Below are 14,920 nucleotides of genomic sequence, written 5' to 3' on the forward strand. Positions count from 1 at the left end.
TTTTTGTTTAGAATTTAGGCTTTCATACACAAATATGCATGGCGAGTTTGGGGATTCATCAGGAATGAATCACATAGGGTGAATAGTGCTGAAAATATTTTATTTTTATGTGGTCAGCTTTATGGCTCATAAGGAATTTACGTTTTTAAATACCTGAAGCTAATTGTTTTTATACCACAGTTTTAACTGGTATGTTAAAACTTGTGTAATAATATTTGTATTGTGGGCGGTAAAATTGAATTTCTTGATATTGGTGTTTTTTAATTTAAATTATATCTGAGCAAATTTTTGAATGAAAAATGTTTTGTTTTGAGTTGATTTTCTTTATTTTTATCGATAATTAATTATATTTTGTTTTTGTTGAGCCTATAAGTCTTTTTTAATTACATGTCTATCAGTTGGGAATATTTTTGTATTTTTATCAAGTTGGCAAAGCTTTATCTGATAAATTACTCCAATATTCTGGACGATTGCTTGAAATCTTCGGTTCGGTTAAGTACCTTTCTGCTTAGGATGTGGGGATTCTAGAGAACCTGAGAAGTATCGAGTCATCCACAACGTCACTGATTGGTGCGGGCTTCATCGCAGACAGAGGTCATTGGACTTGTTTTCTTAGGAAATTACAGTGTTCAGGTAGCTTCGGTCAATGGAAATCGATATTGTCGTTGTATGGATAACCAGAGTACCGTCAGCTAGCGTATAAAGACGTGTGTGGTAACAAAAGAGCTATAAGCTGAGTTTAAAAACCGTTTCTTTTTTTCCTATAGTGATGATGCAATTGTTGAATAATCCGAATAATCGTTGATGATTTTAATTTTTATTCAAAGAAAGATAATGAGGTCCCTGCGAAACTAGTTTAGAATCAATAATCGAGATGCTGAATACAGATGTCAGGTCTGCTGATGATTCATTCGGTTGTTTCAACTTTCTTCTTCTTGTTTCTTATTATTTTGACACTATTAGTGTTTTGTGATAATGACGCGTTGTCTTGACATTGCTTGGGCTTTTGTTGCCTCCTTCTGACATATTTTTGGGATTTTGTTTCCTTCTGGCGCCATATGTTGTTTACATTTAGCTTATGACCTTAGTGCCTCTTGGCTGACATGTTTTTTTGATATAAATTTGGCTTTGTATTGCCTTTTTAGATCATGTTTTTGTTTCATGTTATTTTCAGTTTCTTTATATTTAAGCAACTGATCTAATTTGAGTATTGTTGTTATTTCGTCTTGTTTTGCCAAAAAGGTCTTTGAATGATTCAGTATATGAAAATAGATATTGTCGCTATATAGATAATCAAAGTATTGTCAGTAAGCGTACGAGAAAAGTATCCTTTTGTGCTTGTGTGTTACAATAATAGAACTGTAAGGTGAATTTGAAAACCGTCTCTTTTTTCATACTGCGATGAAACTAAAGGTTGTATAAAATGTATTATACTGTCATTCGATTGACTACAAAATTCTTTATAATTCCTGTAATTTTCATTAATCTGCGATTATTTGAACAGAAATGAGAGCAATATACTCGAATATGGCCAAAAATCGCAATTTTTCACGACTATATATGTGGAAAAAATACCAAAATTGATTATTTTTCAGATAAAGTTAGAAGCTTCAAAATATATGTATTTTGGGTCGAAATAAACGAAAATTCATATTAAGAAATACACTGATATTTTGAAAATATTCTTTTCGTTGTGTAACTTAAAAACTAAAGGTTGTATAAAATTTATTATACTACCATTCGATTCATTACAAAATTCTTTATAATTCCTGTAATTTTCATTAATCTGCGATTATTTGAACAGAAATGAGAGCAATATACTTGAAAATGGCCAAAAATCGCAATTTTTCACGACTATATATATGGAAAAAATACCAAAATTGATTATTTTTCAGATAAAGTTAGAAGCTTCAAAATATATGTATTTTGGGTCGAAATAAACGAAAATCCATATTAAATTTCCCCTAGGATTTATAATTTTAAAGATATGTGACAAACAGAAATACACTGATATTTTGAAAATATTCTTTTCGTTGTGTAACTTAAAAACTAAAGGTTGTATAAAATTTATTATACTGTCATTCGATTCATTACAAAATTCTTTATAATTCCTGTAATTATCATAATTTTGCCTCAAAATACATATATTTGCAGAATTTTGTCTTCATCTGAATGGTAAAAAAATTGGCACCTTTTACATGTTAAGGTCCGGATTTAAGTCCTTAAGAATATTTAAGAAAACTAATTATGAAGGTTTACTATCATAAAATTCATTCATAATTACTTTTTTATAAATATCGCAAGTTAACATATAGTCCGGACCTGGTACCGTCTAATTACGATTTATTTAAAAAATTAAAATATTATAAATGACAGAGTGGTCCCGGTTGGTCTGTTCGATCATCCTTTTCCATAGATGTTTAGATTTTGACTCTAGATCTGGAGAATGATGGATTTTTAGTTCTTCCATTGATCACTAGATCAACATCTCCGCGAAATTTAAAGAATAGTAGAAGTAACAAAATAAGATGTTAGAAACAAGTAAAGGATCATCCTCATTCCCAAATAACTAAAGCATCTGGCCCCGGAAAGAAAACGTGGAAGCCAATCCAATTTGTGTCGATTTATGTCACGCCCTCACTCATACCCAACAACGCCAGAAAAAACAGACCGCCTAGTTCGTAATTAAACTATCAAGAGCCCATAAAGTTCGAATTATGACCCCTTAAGTCCTGGCCCGAATAAACACGCCGGCAGCCGAAACCCTCCGCCGCCCCGCCGCGGTCCCGTAGGTTCGCCGCGGTTTATTTTCGTATATGACTCTGCCAATGCCAAACGGCACGTCGAAAATTGAAAACAAACACGGGGGGGAAAGGTAGGCTGATATACCGATTATGTATTTGGGTGATATTAGGGAAAAGGTAACGTTTTGTTTAAAATTATCGGCGATAGAGTAACGGTAACGAAAAGGGGCTTGAAATTTACACACTTTTCAACGGAGGACCATGTATCCATCCTAAAATATCAGTAAATTAATCACACTGATGCTGTAAAACTTCCTTTTTTTGCATTTATACCTCTATTATCTATCCTTAATTCACCGTTGATGAAAATTCGTTCAGAAACCTTCTTTACTTCACTACAGAAAACGTATATTTTCAAAAAGTGTATCTCTGTTAATGTTGCATATTTTTGAAATTATCTGGGAGGTGAGAAAGTCTACTATTATTTATCGCTGAAGCACCGTTGTTCAAAGTTCCTTCAGAAACTTTCTTTTGGTTAACCAACAGTAAACGTATATTTTCAAAACAAGTGTATCTCTGTTAATGTCGCATATCTTAACAATTATCTGGGAGGTGAGAAAGTCTTCTATTATGTATCAATACTAATAAAAATTCTGTTCAAGTCTTATCTTGATCTTGCCATTTTCGTTCAAATAGTAACAGGTTAATGAAAATTGCAGTGATTATAGATAATTATACATTGAATCGAATGGTAGTAAAATAGTTTTTATACTACCTTTAGTTTTTGAGTTTGGATTTCTTTCTATTACATATATTAAATACTATAAACTCTGTAGTAGTTTAAATATGGATTTTCTTTTCTTTTGTCCGAAGTTTTTTGCCATTATTTCCATAGTCATAGAATAGAAGTAAATAGTAATTTCTGTTCAAACTATCGCAGATTATTAAAAATTGCAGGGATTATAAAGAATTTTATATTGCATCGAATGGTTGTATAATAAATTTTGTACAACTTTTGTTCTTAAAATTAACTAATGAAAAAGAGATATCTGTTTATGTCGCATATCTCAATAGCTATATATTTTAGAGAAGTTTAATATGGATTTTCGTTTCTTTCATCCCAAAATACATATATTTTGAGGTTTTTAAGTATATTTAAAGGGCCAAAATTTGGCACTTTTTTATGTATATAGTCGTGAAATTTTGCTATTTTTATGGACAATGAAAATTAAAGAGATTATGAGGAAATTTACGGTGAATCAAATGGTTGTATAGCAATTCTTATACAACTGTTAGTTTTTATGTTATGTAATGAAAATTGTATTTGCGAAAAATGAATAGATTTCTGTTTATGTCATATATCTTATAATCTATAAGTTCTAGGGCAGTTTTATGTGAATTTTCGTTTTTTTTCACTCCAAAATACATATTTTTTGAGGTTTTTAGTTTGAACTGAGGGATATCAAAATTCGGCATTTTCATGTATATAGTCGTGAAAATTGGCGATTTTTAACCATTTCCAAGTATTTTGCTGCCACTTCTGTTCCAGTCATCATAGGGCAATGAAAATTACAGAGATTATGAAGAAATTTACGCTGAATCGAATGGTTGTTTAACAATTCTTATACCACAGTTAGTTTTTATGTTATGCAGTGAAAAGCATATTTGCAAAAATGAATAAATTTCTGTTTATGTCATATATCTTAAAATCTATAAGTTCTAGGGCAGTTATATTTTTAAGTATTTTGCTGCCATTATTGTTCAAATCTTCATACATTTTTTTTAAATAAAAAATTCAAACATAAAAAAGTGTGGAAATTGTGTTTTTCAATTTTCTGAACTGAAATACCCCTTAAAATATAGTCTTTAATCGTAGATGATTAACCATATTTTCCTTGGTCCTTGTCATATTGTGGTTTCCATCGTTCACCACCATCCTATCGTATATTCGTCCGTATATTGGACTCGTTGATTATAAACAATCTCCTTCCTCCTTCCCTTCTCATATATTTCCGCACCTGGCCCCGGATCCCGGCTATTATAAGCTCTTTTCATCTCATATCGAGTACGTGGGATATAGTAAAATCACGCTAGATTCAGTCCGTGTTTATTTTCAATTTTCAGCGCGGTTTTGTGCTAGAGCTGTGATGCACGTAAATAAATCGATGGCTCTGTGAACTAGTAGCCCGAGAATGGTGTTTACTCGGTCATAATATGAACTTTACGGACTCCTGATGGTTTAATTATAAAGTAGATGGTTCGTGCGCCTTTTTTTCTGTATAGGAAATGTGTTCGTGACACGTGTGTCGATGATGCAATAAGATGCGGAGTTTTTGGTGGCCGTTTCCGGTGATTCTGTGATATTGGGTGGTATTTTTTTTTCACCTACAATATAAATACCATCTTTATAAGAATTCGATTGGGTTGGTCTCGTTTTTAACAACTTTTTTGGGTTTTTTTTCCCTGAAACAACTCAGTGGATTTACATATTAAGTGCTTATAAGTATTTTGATCATTTTTCACTTTAGAAAGGCATATATTGAGAGTGATTCGGACAGTATATAGTAATTAAGCCTTTCGAAGCCGTGTGCCAGCCAAGGTATGCTGCATCGATCTGAACTAGTGAAATATTTTTGAAACATAAAACTTCATATCTTCATATTCAACTTGAATGAAGAATAATTAATTAAATTTTTAGATAATATTAAGATAAATCCACAATTTTTTTAAAATTCGCTTTTCATTATATGATATTATACAGTTCATTATACGGCCACAATAGTTTATAGGTTAGAGTTATAACCTCTTATCGCTATTGCTTTCAAGAATTTTGCATACCTCTGACAACCAGTGGACGACTTTGACAGGCTTTACGTGTTCGAACTAACCAGACAGCATTCTGTCTCTTTTTAATAAGAATAAAGTGAGACGGAAAATATTGTCTGATTCTAAAACGAATTTACAAATTGCGGCCGGCAATACATTAAATATCTTGATGACGTATGTACAAAAAAACTTTGAATATACTATATATGTACATACAGCCTTTACATACAGATTTTAGATTAATTTGTAGTCAAAACAAAACCGTATATGTTTGAAATATCATTAGAAATCTACAAATAAAATTTGTTTGAGATATGAGATGTTAGTATCTCTACATCTACATACTGAAGATGGTATATATATATATTAGAGGTATATAATTCATTAAAGATATTAGAACACGATTCATCGTGGTTCGACTAAAATCGCATTTTTCTAATCGAGAGTTGTGGACTTTGAAAGGTTGGAAATTTACGATTATAGCGGTTCTGGGAAGTTCATCATTCTATTGATCACCGCGAACTTAACGGTCAGCCTTGTTAACATCGAATATTTTAAATGTGACTCGTTGCGCATTGATGAATATTCTAGTCTGTTTCTGCATTCGACTACGGAATCATTTATACCGGGTTGTTACTAAAACTTCTTAGGGTTTCTCGCACTGTCAACATACAATTATTCGTCACCATTGATTAACTTAGTGTTCCGAGGCCTTTTTGACGATTTATTTGACGAAATAGGTGCCATGTATTTTATTAAGTAACAGGTCAATTGAAAAGTCCCCGGGCTACCATAGTAAAACACATTTTTTTGGCAAAGTTAGTTTTTTTATTCAACATAATTCCCCTCAACGGTGATACACTGATTATAGCGACCCTCCAACTTTTCGATGCCATTTATGTAGTACGATTTGTTCTTTGCTTCAAAATAGCTTCAGTTTCAGCGATCACCTGTTCGACGAACATTTCTTTCCAGCGAGCATTCTTTTGAGATCTGAGAACAAGAAATAGTCGCTGAGGGCCAGATCTGGAGAATACGGTGGATGAGGAAGCAATTCGAACCCCAATTCATGGATTTTTGCCATCGTTTTCACTGACTTGTGAAACGGTGCATTGTCTTGGTGAAGCAGCACTTTGTTTTTCTTCAAATGCGGCCGTTTTTTTTGGTGGTTTTGTCCTTCAAACGGTCCAATAACGCTATGTAATAGTCGTTGTTGATGGTCCTACCTTTTTCAAGGTAGTCAATGAAAATTATTCCATGCGCATTCCAAAATACAGACGCCTTAACCTTGCCGGCCGATTGTTGCATTTTCCTATGCTTTGGAGCGGTTTCATCGTATGCAGTCCACTCGGATGACTGTCGATTGGACTTCGGAATGAAATTATGGACATGTTTCATTCATTGTCACATATCGAAGCAAAAACTCGGGTTTATTACGCTTGATCATTTTCAAATACTGCTCCGAATCATCAACTCGTCGTTGTTTTTAGTCAAAAGAAAGCTCGCGCGGCACCCTCTTTTCACAGAGCTTTCTGAAGCCAAATATTCGTGAATGATATGATGTACACGTTCAGTTGATATCTTTAGAGTGTTTGCTATTTCATTCAGTTTCAATTTACGGTCATCATTTTAAAATAATTTTAAATCATTTTGTGGATTTTTTAAATGTTTTCCTCGGTAATAACCTCTTTTGGGCGTCCACTGCGTTCACTGTCTTCGGTGCTCATTTCACCACGTCTAAACTTAGCATACCAATCCTTGATGGATTATTTTCCTGGGGTTGTGTCCGGAAACTCGGCATCAAGCCGAGTTTTTGCTTCAACTGTATTTTTTCTCTTCAAAAAGCAATATTTTATCAACACGCGAAATTCCTTTTTATCCATTTTTTTCACAATAACAAAAGTTGCTTCACTCAAAATGCTATTATTCACAAACTAATGATCCGACAGCTGTCAAATTTATGCACCCACCTTTTGAGGGTTAGGGCTAACCAAAAAACACATGGATTTAATCGGTGACCTGACACATAGGTCTTTTCATCAGCAGGGAACTTTTCAATTGACCTGTTATTAAATAAATATATTGGTTTTCGCTAGCTACGTCTTCAATTTTTGACTTTGAAACAAGTGGTAGTCGGAGGAAATAATATCAGGTGAAAACGGCGGGTTAGTCAGGGTTTTTTCATGTGATCTGATCTTCCAAAATCACTTGGTTATAGGTGTTACTTGTATGCAGTTTGCCTTTAATCAATTTATTCGTATTTATACACTTTAGGTAATTTTACTTCGACGTCAAATTTACTGTCTCTATTTCTCCGAAATCACTAGCACAGATGTCACTTGATTCATCAGGCAAAACTATGTGAAAAACTATTTACCAAAAAACACTTACAAGTTTATACAAACAAAGAAACGCCTTCCTTATAGAAGGATATAAAAATGTACATGTACCAGTAATATTAATACTATTCGTTGCGACAATGTTTTATCTCATACCTTCATGTATGAATTTCATGTCAATTTTATTTAGGACTATGGGACAATAACGTTACCAATAAAACCCTTGGATTGTGTGCTGTTTCTGCATATTATGGTTTATTATATGGCACTTACGACTCTCTTGTCTTTATGGAGTGGCCTCTATAAAAGTGAGCTTGAGGCAGTTTTTATGTTCGTTGAATTGAGATGGTTTTTTTGTTATCTGGGATCTCTAATATGTTCAGTATAAATGTTGAAAGTGTGGTGGTGTAAAATATGAATAAAATATTTTCCTAATTTCAAGACAATAATAAAGGTAAATTTAACATTTGTATGTACTTGTAAGGTGACTTTGGTAATGATTTGAATTAGCTTATTTTAATTGTTTATTCCCAATTGCGCCAACTCTCTTCCTTCTTTTTTTAGTCTTGATATAATGTATTAATTTACTTGCATATATTTGTCATCATTTTGTTTTAGGTTAATTAAAAAAAAGTCTGTCAATGTTTTGTCAAGTCACTATTGTGTTACTCTCTTCATATGAAGATATCACTACATAGTATAAAACAAAGTCGCCTTTTCTGTCCCTATATCCCTATGTGCGCTTAAATCTTTAAAACTACGCAACGGATTTTGATGCGGTTTTTTTCAATAGATAGAGTGATTCAAGAGGAAGGTTTATATGTATAATACATGCATAATATACTAAGGCAACATTGCTAATTTTAGAGGTTTCTAACGTGATGTCGTAAATTAACCTATTTTTTTAGGCTTATTTAGCAATTAGCAAAAACGCTGCCTAACCCTACGAGTTAGATCAAATTAATGTACTACAGTATTGTACACCATAAAAAGGTCTACAAAAAAGTCCGCGATGGTATATGTTTATCTTTTAGGGATAACCCACATTAACCATTTTTATTGTTTACTTTTTACGTGAGAAAATGGCTTATTTACGAAGCTATTTTAAGCAATACGGCATTAATCCTTATCGAATTAAGTACCTTAAATACAGTGTGCAATTAATATAGATCAATATGGTTCCTTACAGCATGTAAATTAAACAAATATTTTCGGAGATATTACAAATTTAAAATTTGCGTTTAAAAATGTGTAATGTAATAAAAATTGTATGAATTTAGATATTCCAAAGATAGCAGGAAATCTTCATAGTAAGTATAGGGGAAGAGGAATTGTTTTACTCCAAATTTAATGCGTGCAGGCCAAGGGCAGTAATGAATGAACCAAAAATACTGGATCGATTTTAATCATGTTTTCATTGAGTGACATAGGCATATATATTTTATGCCCGTGCAAAGTCGGAGCGGGCCGCTATGTTTTTATATACAACGTTCATATTTTTTCTGTAGTGTATTTAATTTAGTATCAGCATTGCACCCGTGCGAAGCCGGGGCGGGTCGCTAGTTTAAATATATAAAGCTTTTAGTTTATAGAATATCATTATTAAATTCTAATAAATCGACACAGTGCTTAACAAAGACTCTATATTCACTTAACTTTTTTACTACTTTTATACTACTGTGATAAATAATTAACATTTTTTGACGTAAATTGTAAATGTATTTCTCCAAATTTCAAAATGTATTCTCTTGAAGAAGGGTGACTAATGATTTCTGGAATGGTCCTTTTGATTCAGTTTATTTCAATTCTTTGGGTATATTTTTATACCCTGTGGTCTTTGGTCAAATAAAACAGTGGTATAAAGTGGACATTTTGAGAAAGAATATTTTCTATTAAATTGTGGTGTATTCATTATCTTATCTTTCGATAATAAAAACCAGTTGATGAGTGAATTTTGTAATTTAAAAGGTTAACATTTGTCCAATAATGTTAATAATAATCATATTTTCTGAAAACATTGTCAAAACTGAGTTTTCAAAGTGCCTGTAGTTTAGATGATCGTCAATTCTGAAAAACAAATTTATAATATTCTAATGTATTACGCGCTTGCATATATTTTGATCAGTGATATCTGTTACTATTTTTCAATTTAGTATTATTGAGTTATAAACAGATTTACCTAGCGTTTATTGGTTTTGGAAAGGCATTTGACGGAGTAAGAAGAGAAACACTATAAATAATACTAGAACAAAGAGGCGTAAGTAATAAAATTGTGAGAAATTCAAGAAATATAGAGGATAAATACAAATGCCGTCATTGCAGACTACATGGAATAAAAAGCGTTCAAAATTCAATTAGGACTAAGATAAGGTGGGAATTTAGCCCAATAATGAACGAAATAATAAGTAACTGTCAATAGATAGAATATGATACTAAGAGTCAGAAGTATACAAATTGAGATGGAATAACAAGTAATGGAACAACAGAAAGTAATGAAAGCCAAGAAAGAAGTTTAATGTATCAGAAGAGTCAGGGTTGTAATAAAGCCGGATAGGATGGGAAGTAAAGAAATAAAAACAGGCATCAATATGGTATGGAATCACCAGAAGATAACTTATTTGGAAAGGACACAACACAGGTCAAGGTAATATGGGAAGTTAGGACTGCTAGGAGAATAATGAGATATATACTTTAGTAATAGATAGTTAGAAACTGTCAAAGAACATTTAGACACCTTATGATGATGTTCAGATGTGCTAGGAAGGTTTCAGAAGGAAGGGAAATGGCTACCAAATCACGTCCCAAGTTAAAAAATCATAGTTTTCGGTGTTGTATTCTGACTGATGATGAAAACTTAGACCAGGAGACTCATCCACATGGACATCGTTTACAAACAGGTGTATAAAATAATGGAGAAATGCCTTCTAAAGTTAAAAATAGTATCAGAATGTATGCAAACACCGAATACTTTCGGGAGAGTCCGCGTAGCACAGCCGCTCGTCTGTATGGCATGCAGCATCGATTCAGGATACCGAATCGATGGCTGTTTTTCGTCGTTACGTAACGATTGAATACAAATCAGATCCAAATCCGTCCTGGAGTGCCTCATTACATATGCAGTTCGGCAGTTGTCGTGTCCCATTCAGGTTTTTAATGTTGCTTTATGCTCGGATCGCCGTTCATCCTAACCGTCTACGGGCTACGGCGCGCGCTTTTTTTGCGCCCGACGGCGATGTCTATTCGAGAAGGAACGAGTAGGGAAAATATCGATACATCGAACCTTTAAGATTAAGTAACGAAACTTTTAAAAACTAAACCTTTAAAATCTAGATTTTTAAGCACCAAAAATTTAATCTTAAAGGTTCATTAAATTTTTGGTACTTAATTTTAGATATATATAATATCGATATATTGAAATATGTACCAAAGTTTTTGGTAATTGATTTTTTTTGGATTTTTATTTGATATGGATTTTTATTTGATATATATCGGCCAAGAAAACAGACATTTTTCGAAAATACCGCACGAGAAGTCGTCATAAATTCATTCATAATAACTCATCCATTATTTTCCACATAATTTGAAATAAGGATACTGCATTGACTAATTAAAATATATATGAACGCAAAACGACAAAACCTGTTTTGTAACAATAATTATGTGTTATTAAATTGCAATATTACAGTTGTATTCTAACACAAGGTCTTCAGGATATTACATATTTATTAGCGATATCTTAAAGAAACGTTTCTATATTTGTTAACATTTTATCAATATTAATGATATATTATTGAAAGAAAATCTATGAAAGCTGTTTATATAATAGATAATAGTTGTTTTAAAATATTGAAACACAAATTATTGAGAGAAATATAACAATTTTATTTCTTATATATAAAAATCGTACTTCCACCAAGTTAGGTATGACGAAACAGTTTGTCAAAGCACTGAACAAGAAAGGAGAATTCGTGAAGCCCTTTATCCTCACATTCAGATATGATGAAAGATACAAAATTTATTCCAGCTTGGGAAGATTTTGTGGTGCTGGTAGAAAGCTTTATAGGTAATTATAAGGTACCAAATTATAAATGAATGTTTCAAAAGATGTTGGCAAGCTACAACAATTTTGTAGAACATATGAGAATAAAGTTACTCAGCAGTCACCCGAGTATATTTCCTGAGAATTGGGGAAATTATAGGGGGGAATAAAGAGAGTGTTTCTACTAGGATATGGAATGATGGCTTCACATGATGGTGGATTACTGCTGCGTTTGTATTGTCAAGGCTTAAAATAAAATTTGTTATTATTATTTTTGGAACCTTCTCGCTAAATAATATAGAAATTAGTTAAAGTTTAAGTAATTTTATTGGAGTTAAAGTTATTACGTCTCGGTTTTCCGTCAATGAAACTATGGAGAGGAAAGTCAGAGGCTTAAGTATCGAGAATTAATATTTTAATAGTAGAACGAGATGAAGCAAGTTCGAAATAGACATGCGAAGACGTTGTTAGCCGACGTACGTACATAGAATGCAAATAGAACCCCCGCAAACGTCAAGACGTACGGGGAAAAAGCGGTTCCCGAGGGAATACGTAATATTGTCGGAGGAAAAAGCCAAAGTAAATGTTGCGAACACATCTCATCCGTTGCAGAGCAAACACGACAAAAACGAACCACGATAATCGAGCGTTTGTACAAACTCCGTGCGGTATTTAAATAGACCTAAAACAATCCCAAACTCAAACATATCGCGAGAGCTAACGTCGTTCTCTCGCCGGATAGGCAGCCGGGTTCCCCGTTCCTAGGGACGCCTTAAAAAAATTTATTCCTAGTCATAGCAAAAATATTTTTCTGCGAAAAAATTATATATCGGACCTTTAAAATTAAGTTGCGAAACTTCGTTAGATTTTTCAGTACTTTAGACTTTGAGTACAGTAGTCTCGCTACCATTTTGATTGTCTAGAACATTGCTCGAAGAAAAGATAAGTAAGTTTGGTTTTCATAAAAAGTTATTTGGTCTTTACATTTTTTTCATCGTTATGATTGAAACGTGCTAAATGGTGACTGCATTTCGTCAATTTCGTGACAAATATTGTCTTTAAGATGTTTTGTCGTTTAAGGCTTATTCACATAAGCTTTTGATTTTAAACACCCCATAAGTAAAAATCAAGTGCTGTTAAATCGGGAGATCTGGCTGGGTTCGCGAAATTAGTCTTCGTGGAAAAACGTCATTCAATAATTGCATTGTTGAACGAGCTGTGTATACTGTGATCTTGCTGAAACCACATGTCCTCTTCCATTCCAGGCACACCACATTTTTGAATCATGTCTTGGTACCGTTCAGCAGTAACAGTAACTGCAACACCTTGGTTATTTTGATAATGATGTTTCCAGCATGAATACCACACCATACAGTTGCTTTTAGTGGATGCAATGATGTGTCATGAATTAATTGAGGATTCGGTGTTCCCTAAAACCGACTGTTCTGTTTATTGACGTGGTCCCTGAGAAGAAAATGGGCTTCATCGCTCATTATCAATTTAGACTAGGAATCTTCAATTTCATCAGACATCCTTAGAATTGTATTACTGTAGTTGATCAGGATCTCTCGGTAGCAATTTTTAGACTAATTGAATTTTGTACGGGAACATTTTCAAATCAGTTTTAGACTTAAATTGCGTGCAGAAATGTGTAACTGGGAACCACGGCTCCGAATTGATGCTTCTGGAGACTCTGTAACACTATCGCGCATCAGAGCCACATTTTCAGCGTTACCAGACGTCTGTTGTCCTCCAGAACGAAGACAACACGAAGACAATAGACGTCTTCCTGTTTGCTGTCGTATCGTACTGTCGAAAATTCGCATGTAAACGATAAATTGTGGTTTTTGGGGCACTGGACGATTAGGATATTTTTGAAACAATTTCCGCTGAGTGGCAATAATGGAACGATTATTTTCAATAAATATTGTCACTATTTCTGCTCGTTCTTGTGGCGTATATTTATCCCTAATAAAATTTGGACGGAAACTGGGCATAACATAACGTAAAATGGTAGCGCGACTTTTGCCTCACCCGTTATTTACATCAAATTTGACGCATGCGAGCATGTTCTTAGTAGTTTTTCTGGTAACGTTTACTGAACTCATAAGGATATAATATGTTGTATATATTATATAAACAACTTTCACGAATTTTCTTCCTATACTGCGTCATTAATATTGATCGTTTGTGAACATATATAGGAACGTTTCTTTGAGTTATGGCTAATAAATATGTAATATTCTGAAGACTTTGTGTTAGAATACCTCTGCAATACTGGAATGTAATATCACATGATTTTGATTACAAAATAGGTTGAGTAATTTCACATTTAATTATATTTTAGTTAGTCATTGCAATATCCTTCTAGTTATATGGAAAATGGGGTTCGACTTGACATTTCTTCCCGTATCGATTATATACATAATCATATAGGTTTCTTGAACTATGGTCAATTATTTCTTAAGTATTGCAGAGGTTATTAAATATTAAATTTGCTTGTTTTTTAAAGTTTAAAATATCTTATAGTACTTATTTTATCGCGTTTGTACTTATCTCGTATTCGTTGTATTCTCCGTGGCTGATAATATCCTGAAAAGCTGGTGTGGAATACTACAATAATACTGCAATTCATGTCATATAATTGTGATTAGAACACATGTTTTGTCGTTTTACGTTTAATTATATTTGAGTTAGTCATTGCAATATCCTTCTAGTTATATGGAAAATGGGGTTCGACTTAACATTTCTTGCCGTATCGATTATATACATAATCATATAGGTTTCTTGAACTATGGTCAATTATTTCTTAAGTATTGCAGAGGTTATTCAATATTAAATTTTCTTGTTTTTTAAAGTTTAAAATATCTTATAGTACTTATTTTATCGCGTTTGTACTTATTTCGTATTCGTTGTATTCTCCGTGGCTGATAATATCCTGAAAAGCTGGTGTGGAATACTACAATATTATT

General features: G+C 32.9%; 1 protein-coding gene across 7 annotated transcripts in view; it reads left to right on the top strand.

Moving 5' to 3' along the window:
- sdk (sidekick cell adhesion molecule) overlaps nucleotides 1–14,920 on the top strand; it is a 315,853-nt gene that overhangs the window by 1,365 nt on the left and 299,568 nt on the right. The window lies entirely within an intron of this gene.

Source organism: Rhynchophorus ferrugineus, unplaced genomic scaffold (genome assembly GCF_030347505.1).
Source record: "Rhynchophorus ferrugineus isolate W39M unplaced genomic scaffold, kcgeb_rfMv2 rfM7, whole genome shotgun sequence".
NCBI lineage: Eukaryota > Metazoa > Arthropoda > Insecta > Coleoptera > Curculionidae > Rhynchophorus > Rhynchophorus ferrugineus.